The sequence below is a fragment of the Genypterus blacodes genome, unplaced genomic scaffold, assembly GCF_046128005.1.
Source record: "Genypterus blacodes isolate CSIRO-AG114 ecotype Tasmania unplaced genomic scaffold, CSIRO-AGI_Gbla_v1 ptg000027l_1, whole genome shotgun sequence".
In the NCBI taxonomy this organism is placed as follows: domain Eukaryota; kingdom Metazoa; phylum Chordata; class Actinopteri; order Ophidiiformes; family Ophidiidae; genus Genypterus; species Genypterus blacodes.
In genome coordinates, this window is record NW_027466840.1 from 3,919,124 (window position 1) to 3,930,902 (window position 11,779).

Here is an 11,779-nt window from a genome sequence, read left to right on the forward strand (position 1 = left end):
ATGGATCGCATATGGTTCCACTGTCATCAATCCTCCGCCGTGTCACACCAGGCTGCGGCGTGCAGGCAAATTTAAAGGCCCAATCAGTGATATTTGACATAATAAAGATACAAACAGTGGACGATGGATTGATTTTGCTGCACGATCCAACATAATGCGTAAACTGTTTAGACTGGAGTTATCTAGGGCCTAAAAATAGGCTCCTATGACAGATGACTGAGTCCAAGCCCCACACACACACACACACACACACACACACACACACACACACACACACACACACACACACACACACACACACACACACACACACACACACACACACACCCAGTCCTCAGACTCATCATATATGAGCTTTCGATGCAAAGGTGTCATAAGTTTAACAACACTCATTTATAATACTTTAGAATAGATATGGATAATAAATGAAGGCGTCCTTTGCCAGAAAGGTGAGATCATTTGGCATCCGTCCGTGTTCCCACTGAGGGAGAAGTTTGCATGTTAACAATGAGATTGATGCAGATATTTTTGCTGCAAATACACATATGGTTGTCATGGCTACATGTACAATTGTGTTCTGATAGAATAAAGCAAGTCCTTATATCAAAAGATCTTTAAATGCTGCATTTACATCTTGGCGATGGAACACGGAAAATGTAGGAGATTGTTTCATTTTTGAGAGCAGAAATCCTGGGTTGTGATCCTGCTGAGCATTTATCTACGTTAGCAGACAACATGTGATGCCAGAGCCTATAAATAGATTTGGGGGTTTTGTTGATACACCGCAGAAGAGCAGGTTTTCATCACAAGGTGTTGGAGGAAAGAATTGAGTAACACAAAGCAGATCCTCCGCTCACATGAAAGCATATTTTCTATACCTCTGTCAGAAATGTTGCTCCACCAACATCTGTACCCTGGATGGTAATCAGGTCCAGAGAGCCGTCGCTGCCTGGCGTAATGTAGATTACATCTCTCCGGCAGAATGCAGCCATTAGACCTCAGCGACCGCAGCGCTACAGAGACGCCGCTTGTGCTTTTCCAACATTTCCTCTGGATTTTCACAAATGGGAGGTGGACAAAAACAAACTTGGCTCACAGTTTGGTCTCACTGCGCACAAGGAAGTCTACGACAAAGCTTAGAAAATAAATCAGTGATGTCATCAGGAGTTACTCCAGCTTCCTAACTGACAACCAAGAGTAGAGTCAATTTGGTGATGGTGTGATTGAGAAGTGGCTCCTGAGCTCAGATGCAGAGGAGCGACTGGCAAACAAGCATGGAAAACTTCATCAATAATGCCTGACGAGTCAATGAAATCGACTGAATGGTGAACTGGAGAGACGTTGACGGATGATGGCGGCGCCGAGGAATCTGCGAGAGTGATGCGTGTGAGCTTATCTTCTATTTGCCAAAGGAAATAGCAGCGAGGGTAAAAGGCGAACGGGTCAAGGAGGGAAATATGCCGCCAATGTAGAGGTAGCGTGACATTTCTACGCTCGCCATGAACCGTGTGTGGCCAGACGGCGACTGACAACCGGAGTCAGTTTGCGGTGCGGTGGGGGGAGAAAATTCAATAAGCGTGACAGTGCGGCAGATACTTTTACCAGGCTCTCCGATTTACCTCGTTCTCATATTTGTTGCGAGCAGGCACCTTCTTGAGTTACTGAGCTTGGCAGAACGCGGCGCAGGGAAGGGAAGCGGCGGGTCTCATTCTTCTTGCAGTTCATGTCCTGGCAAGGACTTTGACACATTGCGTCCCCGGCGTCTAAACAATGACTCTGTGGATTTGGCTCCTGGTGGTCCCGGCCCAGCTCGGTGTTGAGATAGCGAGTGAAAAATGGAGGGAGGGAGGGAAGGAGGGAGGGAGGGAGGGAGGGAGGAAGGAGCCTGCCTGGATCTGCCAACTCCAAAGTCTCGTTAGCTTAGCGCAGGCATTTGCCAATTTTCTCACCCGGAGTCACAATGGCAGAATATTTAAAGGGTCGGGACTAGAGGGGCGCCGCCGCCTGATGAACCGCCCCGATTCACGGCTGATCGAGTTTCTGTCACGTCGGGAATTCCAATCGAATGTCGGACCTTTACGATGATCCGCCCCGACTCCGTTTCTTCCATTTCTCCTCAGCGAGTCTGCGCCCGCCGTGCCAAGTAACTGTGGGAATTTTATGGGGTTTTGTGTAAAAACTGAAAATAGCCCCTGTAATGTTCTCAGGTTGTTACTGATGTTTAGTTGATAACTGTTAATTATGGATGTTTATAGGCTCTGGGGTTCAATTTACTTTTCCTTGACGGAGTTCGTGGACTCACGCAGACATTGTTTTGTTGTTGTTGTTGTCGTAACGTCCGGATCCTTCGTCAGCTCATCTCGTTAAAGGAATTCATAGGTGTTTGCGGAGGAGGAGACTGATTCCTGATTCCGGGACGGAGAGGAATCTGACACGGAAACCAAAACTCACAGACTTTCTGCGTATTGGGGGAACAATGCAGAGCTGTCAGAGGGACCACCCTGTCCCAGTGCATCCTGGGCTTTGACAAGACTCTCCCTCCAACCAGGAAATAAGAGCCACGGCGAGGTCTTAAATTTCTTCCTCTGCATCTTTTGGCCGGGGCGCCTCGACGCAAGGTGCTGGGAATGATTGATGAGAAGGTTTTCCTGTAGCGCTGCGAGGTCTGCGAGTGAAGAATAGCTGGCACTGGCCTCCGCTTCAGATATGGGAGTCCGGCGTGTTATTTCAGACACACCTCAAACATGGAAACTAAACTAACAACACCTTCGTATTTTACATCTGCGTCTGAGATTCTTTTGAATAATGAATGCGGAAGGCGGCGTTCAGCAGCAGGAACGGCGAAATTTACGCAACGTTAAATGACACTTTCTCCATTTTTGGGAGGAATTCAAGAGGCCAAACCGACTGTGAGGTGAATTAACACGACAGCACTGAGATAATTAATCACAATCAACAGCCAAACAAACATCATCCGCCTTCCTAGGGCTCCAAACTTCCAACTGCACTCTCCCTAGAAATCGTTCCCAGAGCGTAGCGGCCTCTTGATCCCGACCCAAACCGTGATTACACTGCATTGGTCCAAGATTAAACCACGCAGTCAATTTGGTTTAAAGGTTAAACTCAAAGTTCTCCTTTTCTCCTCACGCCGCACTGACCCGGCGAGGAGATGCAAACCGAGCGTCAATCAGCGTGCAGTGGCCGAACGGAAACCGAGCTGGTCGCCTTGGCAACGACACAAGGCAGGGGAGGGGCGGGTGGGAGTGGGCGTGGGCGTGGGTGTGACGAAAGGGTGGAAAATGGTTTTAAAAGGGTCGATCCGGTTTCAGGAGCCTCGCGTAGGCAGAAGAGGAAGTATCCATGTCAGCCGACGCTAAAACCTCACGCGGCTTTAACAAAATGGCCCCCAGAGAACTTCATCATTACAGCTGTGTGAGAAACAAGCAGAGAGCGTTTGTTTGTTTGTTGGTTTGCTCCGTTCCCTCTCTCACGTCACGGCACCTTCAATCTGCGGGCGCACATCCCAACGATTCCACAGAAGAAGAAATTCCTGCACAGTTATATCACGCCAAGCAGGGAGGCACGGCATCTGCGGTTGGGGGGGGGAGAAGCAGAAGACAGAATCAAACAGAGAATAAATACTATGCCTGCGTCTCTCTAATTTCACGTAAGTATAGCATGAGCTCACTGGAGAAGGCGCACGCTCTCCAAACAAAGAAGATTATGAGCTCACATTTCCAGAAGCCGTATATTACAGCCCAGTTTCACGCTCAGCCCCATATCACATGAAGAAGAATTCTGACAGAGCGGCCAGTTGTTTGCTCTGTTTGGGGCCTTGGTTTGGTTTTGCAGCACAAAATGAATGTTTTTCCATAAACAGAGCCCAGACACTTCTGCTGGAAAGTGTTCAGATCTTAAATTCTATCAGGCAAAATGTTGAGGAAATCCTTCAAACACACACAGCAGCTAAGTATATTTAAAAACGTGACTGACACTTATACAAAGATGTGATGAAGACGAGGAAGGGCGAGAGACAGAGAGAGACAGATAGAGAGCGAGAGACAGACAGAGAGGGAGAGGGAGAGGGAGAGGGAGAGGGAGAGAGAGAGAGAGAGAGAGAGAGAGAGAGAGAGAGAGAGAGAGAGAGAGAGCCCTCCTGGCCTCCCTCCAGATGTGAGCCATCTGCTGCGTCCAGACGGTGACATCACCGGGCTCAGGTCCAACACTCGGGCCCGCGCGTTAATGAACCGCCGCCGTCGATCCTGTGTGAGGCCGACGGCCACGTGACACCTTTAAGTCTGTTTCTTCTTCTCTTATTGATACTTGAAACACGCCTCCTTGCATGACGCTGATAACAACCACAGTACAGAGCAGCTCAGACCTGCTGAGGGGATGAAGCTGATGAGCACCGATGTTCCCTGAGACAGAGAGAGAGAGGGAGAGAGGGAGAGAGAGAGGAGAGTTTGTGTGCCAAAATGTGTTTCCTTTAAAATGTGCTTTTGCCTAAAGAATGCGTTTCCCCTGCAGTGAGTCTTGATTAAACGCCAGGGAGAAGATCTCAGGCCAATACTAAGTAACCTACTTACATGCTGCGGCCGCCTCATGACCACATTTCTACTCTAATCAGGCACATTGTATGATGTCGCAACTCCAGCGTCCATAGTTACGATGCGTAAATGTTGTGTGCTGGTGAAGAACACCAAAACAGATGAGGACAGGAGGAGGACGCTCTGCCAGAGGAGACACATATTTAACAGGATCACAACTGTTGGCACAACAAACATGACACACCGGCAATCCGCGAGCGGGAAACGGAGCGATGACGTGGCGGCCGAAGCTCTCTTCTTCTTCACTTTAATTTGAGGTCGTCTGCCGGGACAAATTGGGATAATGAACGCTGGAGGCCCGACAACAGGAAGTGAACAGACAATAGAGGGAGCTCGGTCCAGGATCCCAAAACCGCCGCCCAGTCGGGGTCTTATCCCCTCTGAGCCGAGTGATGTCACCCAGACAGCACACACACACACATAGAGTACATCACAGCTCTGTCTGGCTAAAGTAAATTCCAGCGTCACGCCCCACATCCCCAATCACTATCATTTACATTCCTGCTCAACACAACAGAGGCAAAGGTCTTTATCTGCCAGCAGGCGAGTGGGAGGAAGACGGGGCGAGCGAGTGGTTTGGCGGGCCGGGATGGAAACGCTGAGAGGGAGAGAGAGAAAGAGAGGGAGAGAGAGAGGACAGCAGGATGATAAGAGGAGAGAGAAAGTGAGGAAGGGAAAGAGAGAATGGAGGAGACAAAGAGAGGAAGAGGGAGGAACAACACTTCTAATAAACCGTGTTAAGGAAGTTGTTGGAATCTATGGTGGCTGCTGAGGGGCCACAATGACATTGTGTTGCGCAGAACTACACACACACACACACACACACATCCAAATCATGAGGCTAATACACACACACACACAGACACACACACTGTTGTGTTGCACACTGTCGTCCAAATTTCAGATTAGAGCCCTGAGCTTTAATGGTCTCACATGCGAGACATTAGCTCTGAGAAACGATGTGTGTCGTCTGAGGTCATGCTGCTCAGAGCCAAAGAGTTATGAGAGGTTCAGCTCAATGACGAATGAAGACATCTGGTGAGCTCTGTCAGGGGCGTGGCCTCTACACGGAGAGAGGGGGGGGGGGGCAGAGAGAGAGAGAGAGAGGGGCAGAGAGAGGGATAGAGAGAGAGAGGGGCAGAGAGAGGGAGAGAGATGGGGGAGAGAGAGAGAGAGAGAGGCAGAGGGGGGAGAGAGGCAGAGAGAGAGAGAGAGAGCGAGAGAGAGGGGAGAGAGAGAGACAGAGAGAGGGAGAGACAGAGAGGCAGAGAGAGTTAGTGAGTGAGTGAGTGAGTGAGTGAGAGAGAGTGAGAGACATAAACTCATATTTTGAGGGAACAAAACTTGTTGTAATGCTCAGAGTTAACACTCAGACTGTAATGAGCGAACGTGTTAAGTGAAAGCTTGTAGCGTGTCCGTCCTGTCCGTCCTGTATGTCCTGTCCGTCCCGTGTCAGCTCGACCTATCTCACGTCTTCACCATCTGCTGGCTAACAAGCGGCTGCCAACGCTTTCACACCCTTTTGGAAACTGCCTGTCCAAGTGTGGACATAACAAAGTGACGACACCCGTCAGCCCTGAGTGCACTCAGCACAAGTCTGGCTATCGGAATTTTTTCCATTAATGCGGGGTTGCGAAAGAGCGGCCAGATTAGGAAACCGTTTCCTGTGTTTAAAGACGCTGGACAGTGTTTGTAGATCACTTGGAGAATGAGTGAATCAGACGGATTTCACTGAAGGGAGCCGGAAACTCGACGACCAATAATTTCCTCTGCTGTAGGCCAAATATTCCACAGAAACGTCCGCCGCTGTTTGACCCTTGTGCAGGAGTAGGAGGGTGACGCTCGGGTGGGAATGTGGCTCCTGGGTAGGCAAACATTAAGAGATTATCCAGCTTCTCTCCCCCAATTTGGAAGCTGGAATTCATTAGATATGAGTGGAAATACAGGTTTTGTGACAGATCAGTTAGACCGATAAGAGCGAGCAGGTGGGAGAAGTTGTGAACGTTTGAGGTGTAATGGCCTCGATAATTTGAGAGAGTTCAGCTCCTTGAAATCTGACTAGAGGGAGGCCGTCTCACAGGCCTCCGCCGGCTCTCTGAGATCAATGCTAATCCATCAGGAAACCATCAAAGCGTCTCTGGAGGCGGATCCACCCTGCTCACCTGACAGCTGGACCAATTTGTGTGTGTGTGTGTGTGTGTGTAGTAGCCTAGTAGCTTTGCCACTGCCAAGTACCAAGATATTTATATTCTTTTGTTGTAGTTTTGTCATTCGCTACGTTTCCATCCAGGTTCTGATAAAAGTTTGTGAAATATATCAAATATTGCATAAAGAACCTGCAGTTAGCTCAACATTTATCAGACAAACAAACATTTATGCCAGTTTCCTGCTGGAATGGTCACATCTGGACTCGGCCTCTGAAAGAATGGAGCACGGCGCTCAGTTTGTTCTCTCTGCTCCGCTCGGATAGCAGATATCATGAACATGGCAGCTGCCTCCTGCGTGCAGTGAGACTGACAGGCGTGTAACAGGCCGTCACAAAGCCGCGTCACGTGCCGCCGTTTAGTAGCAATCGCTGTTCATTTCCATTTTCATGTTTTTGGCCCCGAGACGTCACTTCGCCACACTTAAAGCTTCTCTGCGATCCATCACGACGCATCCGGTGCCAAGTTCTCGCCGCACTCGTGTAATGGCTGGCTGGTTGACATGCAGCCCTCCACCCCTCTCCCCCTCCCCCCGTCTCCCCCCCTCGCTGAAGGCTTTGAAATCCACCACGTCTGTGAAAACAGCGATTGGAACATCCTCCTTAAGTGTTTGTGATTTTCGTCCAAGTCCAAAGTGCTCTGGAGGTAATGATTATAAGCTGTACCAACTGAGGGCAGCAGACACACGGCTACCCTATACGACACACACACACACACACACACACACACACACACACACACACACACACACACACACACACACACACACACACACACATTCTGGTGTGTAATCCTTTGTTAGGGCCGCTGTTGGTCTGTGAAGTGGAGGCTATGTGATTGATACCTGCCTGTAATCTGGTCTCACTGCACCATGCCATGACGTGTTTGCACCGTTATACAACTGCACAAAGGGAACTGTTTGATTCTATAGTTGAAGTTGTAAAAACTGAGTAAAGTAAGTGGGTTGAGCGGAAAAGAAAGAAAGATGGACAAACACTTCAATGTCTCCAGGCTGCAGGAGTGAGTGAAGTCGTTATGTAACAGTGAGACATGGAGGCAGGCATAGATGACACGCTGACTCAGCACAAAGGAATGCCTGGATTTTCTGGTTCTTTCCGGTTCATCTGCAAATAACCCCCCAAAAACAAACTCCCCCCAAAAACTCTGTATATCTGATAAGTTGCTACACCGCGTGGTTGTTTAGATAAACAACTTAAAGAACAGCGTATGTGACAAAATAACCCAATAAAATCCAAAAGCTTCCTTTTCTTTAAGAGGATAGCAGATGTGCTGCCCCCCCCCGATCACTGCTGAGGGAAAGGTCAAGGTCATTGATTTACCACACACACACACTCCCACACACACACTTTGTCCCACGAGATGACACACACACACCCACATTCAAGATCAAGCTCATTGTATTTGGTGAAAAGGTCAAAATATTTTGAGAATAAATCCAAAATATAAGGACAAAAAGAATTTGTAATATACAGGAGGAAAAAGTAAAAATGTTAAAAGATTGCAGAAGAGTTAAATAAAGATAAATAAGAATAAATATAAATAATTGCATAGTTTTTTAACTTGTTTTCTTCAGAGAAGCTGAGGTGTAAAAGGGAGGAAACAACAAAAGAGAGCAAAGAGAACAGAAACAAAGACAAATGAAGTCCAATCGCAACTATTTAGACTGAACAACGTCGAATCACAGGAGCGGCCAGAGGGTTCTTCAGCCAGAGAATGTCTACAAAAAAAACGATTTTAGCCTTAAAAGGCCGGCGAGCGTCCACACGAGAAGCTTCAGCCTGGCAATCACACTCACGCTCCACTTACAGAGCGGCCAGAGAGGGGGGGGGGGGGGGGGGGGGGGGTAGAGTGATAGAGAAGAGGAGTGAAAAATGAAGTGAGAGGGAGTAAGAGGTGGATAAAGAGAGAGAGAGAGGGGTTTGGGGGTGAGGGAGGGAGACATATGGATTTGATTACAAGCCGATGATGTCATGTATGTATGTCAGGTAATCAGCCCCCGGGTCACGCATATCGCACAAGCATGTGTGTGTCAGACAACGCTGAGTGTACGGGGCACAGGACTAGACATTGTGTGTGTGTGTGTGTCTGTGTGTCTGTCAGAGAGAGATAGAGGTGTGCATCAGTAATAACACACAAATAGTAACGCACTAATCACAGAGGGTGACTGTGTGTCTTTGTGTCTGACTTCATCTGGCTCAGCAGCGTACAGATGGGTGATCAGATGCTTAGGAGACAGAGACAGAGACAGAGAGAGAGAGAGAGAGAGAGAGAGAGAGAGAGAGAGTGAGAGAGAGAGAGAGAGAGAGAGAGAGAGAGAGAGAGAGAGAGAGAGAGAGAGAGAGAGAGAGAGAGAGAGAGAGACACACACACACACACACACACACACACGTAGCGCTCACACAGGTATGGTAAGTTCACGCTATTTGCACTGTGATAAATCTAGTACCCATCTGGTTTGGACATTAACGATTTACGTACCAGCGTTGCACCCACATGCTAACACGGGTGTCTTTTTCCACAAACACACACACACACACACACACACACACACTCTCTCTCTACATCTGACAGCTGCACTTTTCATCACCTCTGGTCAGAGATGGTATACGTTAACAGAAATCAGGGATATCTTATATCATGTGTTCACTCAGAACCCTCAAAGTGGAAGCCAAAGTCTGTTTGAAGTCAAAGCAGAGCGGTCCAGAGTTGGACCGGGACACGTTTCCTCGTTTCAGACATGGCATTGTTGCTTCAGAGACAGACATAGCGCGTCCATCCGTCCGTCCATCCGTGAAGCCTGTTTTGGCGGCAGTTTCTTGAAGTTTACGTGGAAACTGAACACTGTTGACATTCTTGAAAAATGCCAAAATGCGTTTGATGGGCCAGTGCGCCCTTGGCGTGCCCAACGTCAAAACCGCAGCCATCACACGTCCAGACCGAAGCCCGAACCTCTGCATTCTTCTCCGCCCGCGACAGTCATGGCAGCGTCGTTACGTAACATCTCCAGCTCACCGCCATTTGTCACGTCGCGGCAGCTTGTCACAGCAAAGATGTCTGTGTGGCCCGCGCTCGCCTTTCATCCCCACATCTGCTTCAACTGTGCAGCGCTCACAGCCCCGCGTGTGTCCACATCTACAAATAGAATCTAATTTTGGATGACCGAATTGTTTGTTCCAAGAACAAACAGTTTGTTGCAGGGAAATGGGAGAGAACATAACCCTGAAATACATCATCCACTCACAGCTCGCTGGTTGGACTCAGCGGGAACTGGGAATCTGGGACTCCAGATTGGGAAATCTTGTACTTTCTCTGACTTGAAATCAATGCTGCTCATCCAAATGTGCACTCATCCAAACTGGGCACTACAGTTCCTATGGCCCTGAAGACTCTGAAGACTTTGGAGTGTTGAGTGTTGAATGGTGGAGAGTGTGTGTGTGTGTCCCCGTGGGTTCCAGTCCCTACAGGAAGCTTCAACTGTTAGGAAAAGGTGCTTAAAGAAAAGTTGGTTAACTAGTTTGAGACTTGCAGTAGCGAAATGGCGGCGACTCAAGTGCTGGTGAACACGTTGGCATTTCAGAACGAACCCAATTCATTTTGTTGGGTCATATTGTTGGCCTGAGATGGAGCATCTCTGTTTTACATTTCTGGACCTAAATTCGCCTTTAAGCGTGACATAAATAACAGACCGTGTGTGGTATCATGGTGAAGTTGGTGGATCTGGTTATTAAACGCTCTCTCTGGGTTTAAATCGAATCGTCGGGCGCTCGCCAAACCCCTCCGCCTTCATTAGAACGTTGCACTGTAATGACTGTCATCCATTTTGTCTCAGAAGGATCTGCAGGCGTCCTAGCGCGTCGACAGCCTCAAATGGCAGCGGCTGCGACAGCATCCTAACTGTGTAAAACGAGAAATCACTACTAAACATCTCAAACTGCGCATGAAGCTGTTTGCGTGGTGAAAAGGTTTGAACTGGTCACTTTCTGCATGTGTAGACCTCCTCTCAGACCCAAACAAGAGAAACCACTTTCCGTTGAAATATTTCAGCAAATCTCTGTTTTCCCTGCGGCTTGTTTGGCTCGGCTCGTAACGTTTTAGTAACGGTGACCTCAGCCATTGTGAAGCCATGACATATTTCATTGAGCGGGCAGGAGACAGGAAGGAGTTTTGCCCCTGTTATTGCCTCGCACGGCTGGAATCACTTAGGGTTGCAACCTACCGCTCCAAGACGCACGGTTGTGTCTTTCTTAAGGCTGACATGTAGTTGTGTTCTACGCAGATGACACAATGTCGCGCACTGTCACCTTACAGCAAACTCCAGGCCCTGTTGTCAGCATTGCCATGGTTTGAAGCGTTTCAAAGGACAATAGAGACGTTGACAGAACGTGACCTCATAACCTCCCTGACTAATCTCCATTAAATTAGCTCCCATCATAAGACAATAGGTGGCATTTGTTGGAAACCTCGGAAAGACACGTAGGAAAGACTCCAAACGAGAACTTAAGGGTTTTAAGTTTCCAGAGTTGCATCAGAAAGTGTTTTCCGATAACAGTTAAGGTAAAATTCTCATGGAACAATCTCCTTTAGTAACTTCTAGACCTTCTCCTGTCAGTTCAAGGTCATTTTCAACCTCTTTATGATGTCTGAATCAAAGTTTTAACATACTTCACACTAAAATACGTTATTTTGTTTGTGTGGTTATTAGTTTGAAGGTACATAAAGACCAGTAGCCAAATTTTTTGACACAACCTCTTCCATCATATTTGCTAAAGAAGCATTTGGTAAAAACTGTCATAATGCCTGAGGTGCAAGCTGTTAACATAGAGTTCACGTGTTACATGTCTTGTCGCGTTCTGCTGCCTGATCTGTTACAAATCTCCATCCAAAGCTTTCTCATTAAGTTCAAATAAAGACGTAAACCGACTCTTTTCCTTCTGTCAAAAAAAAACT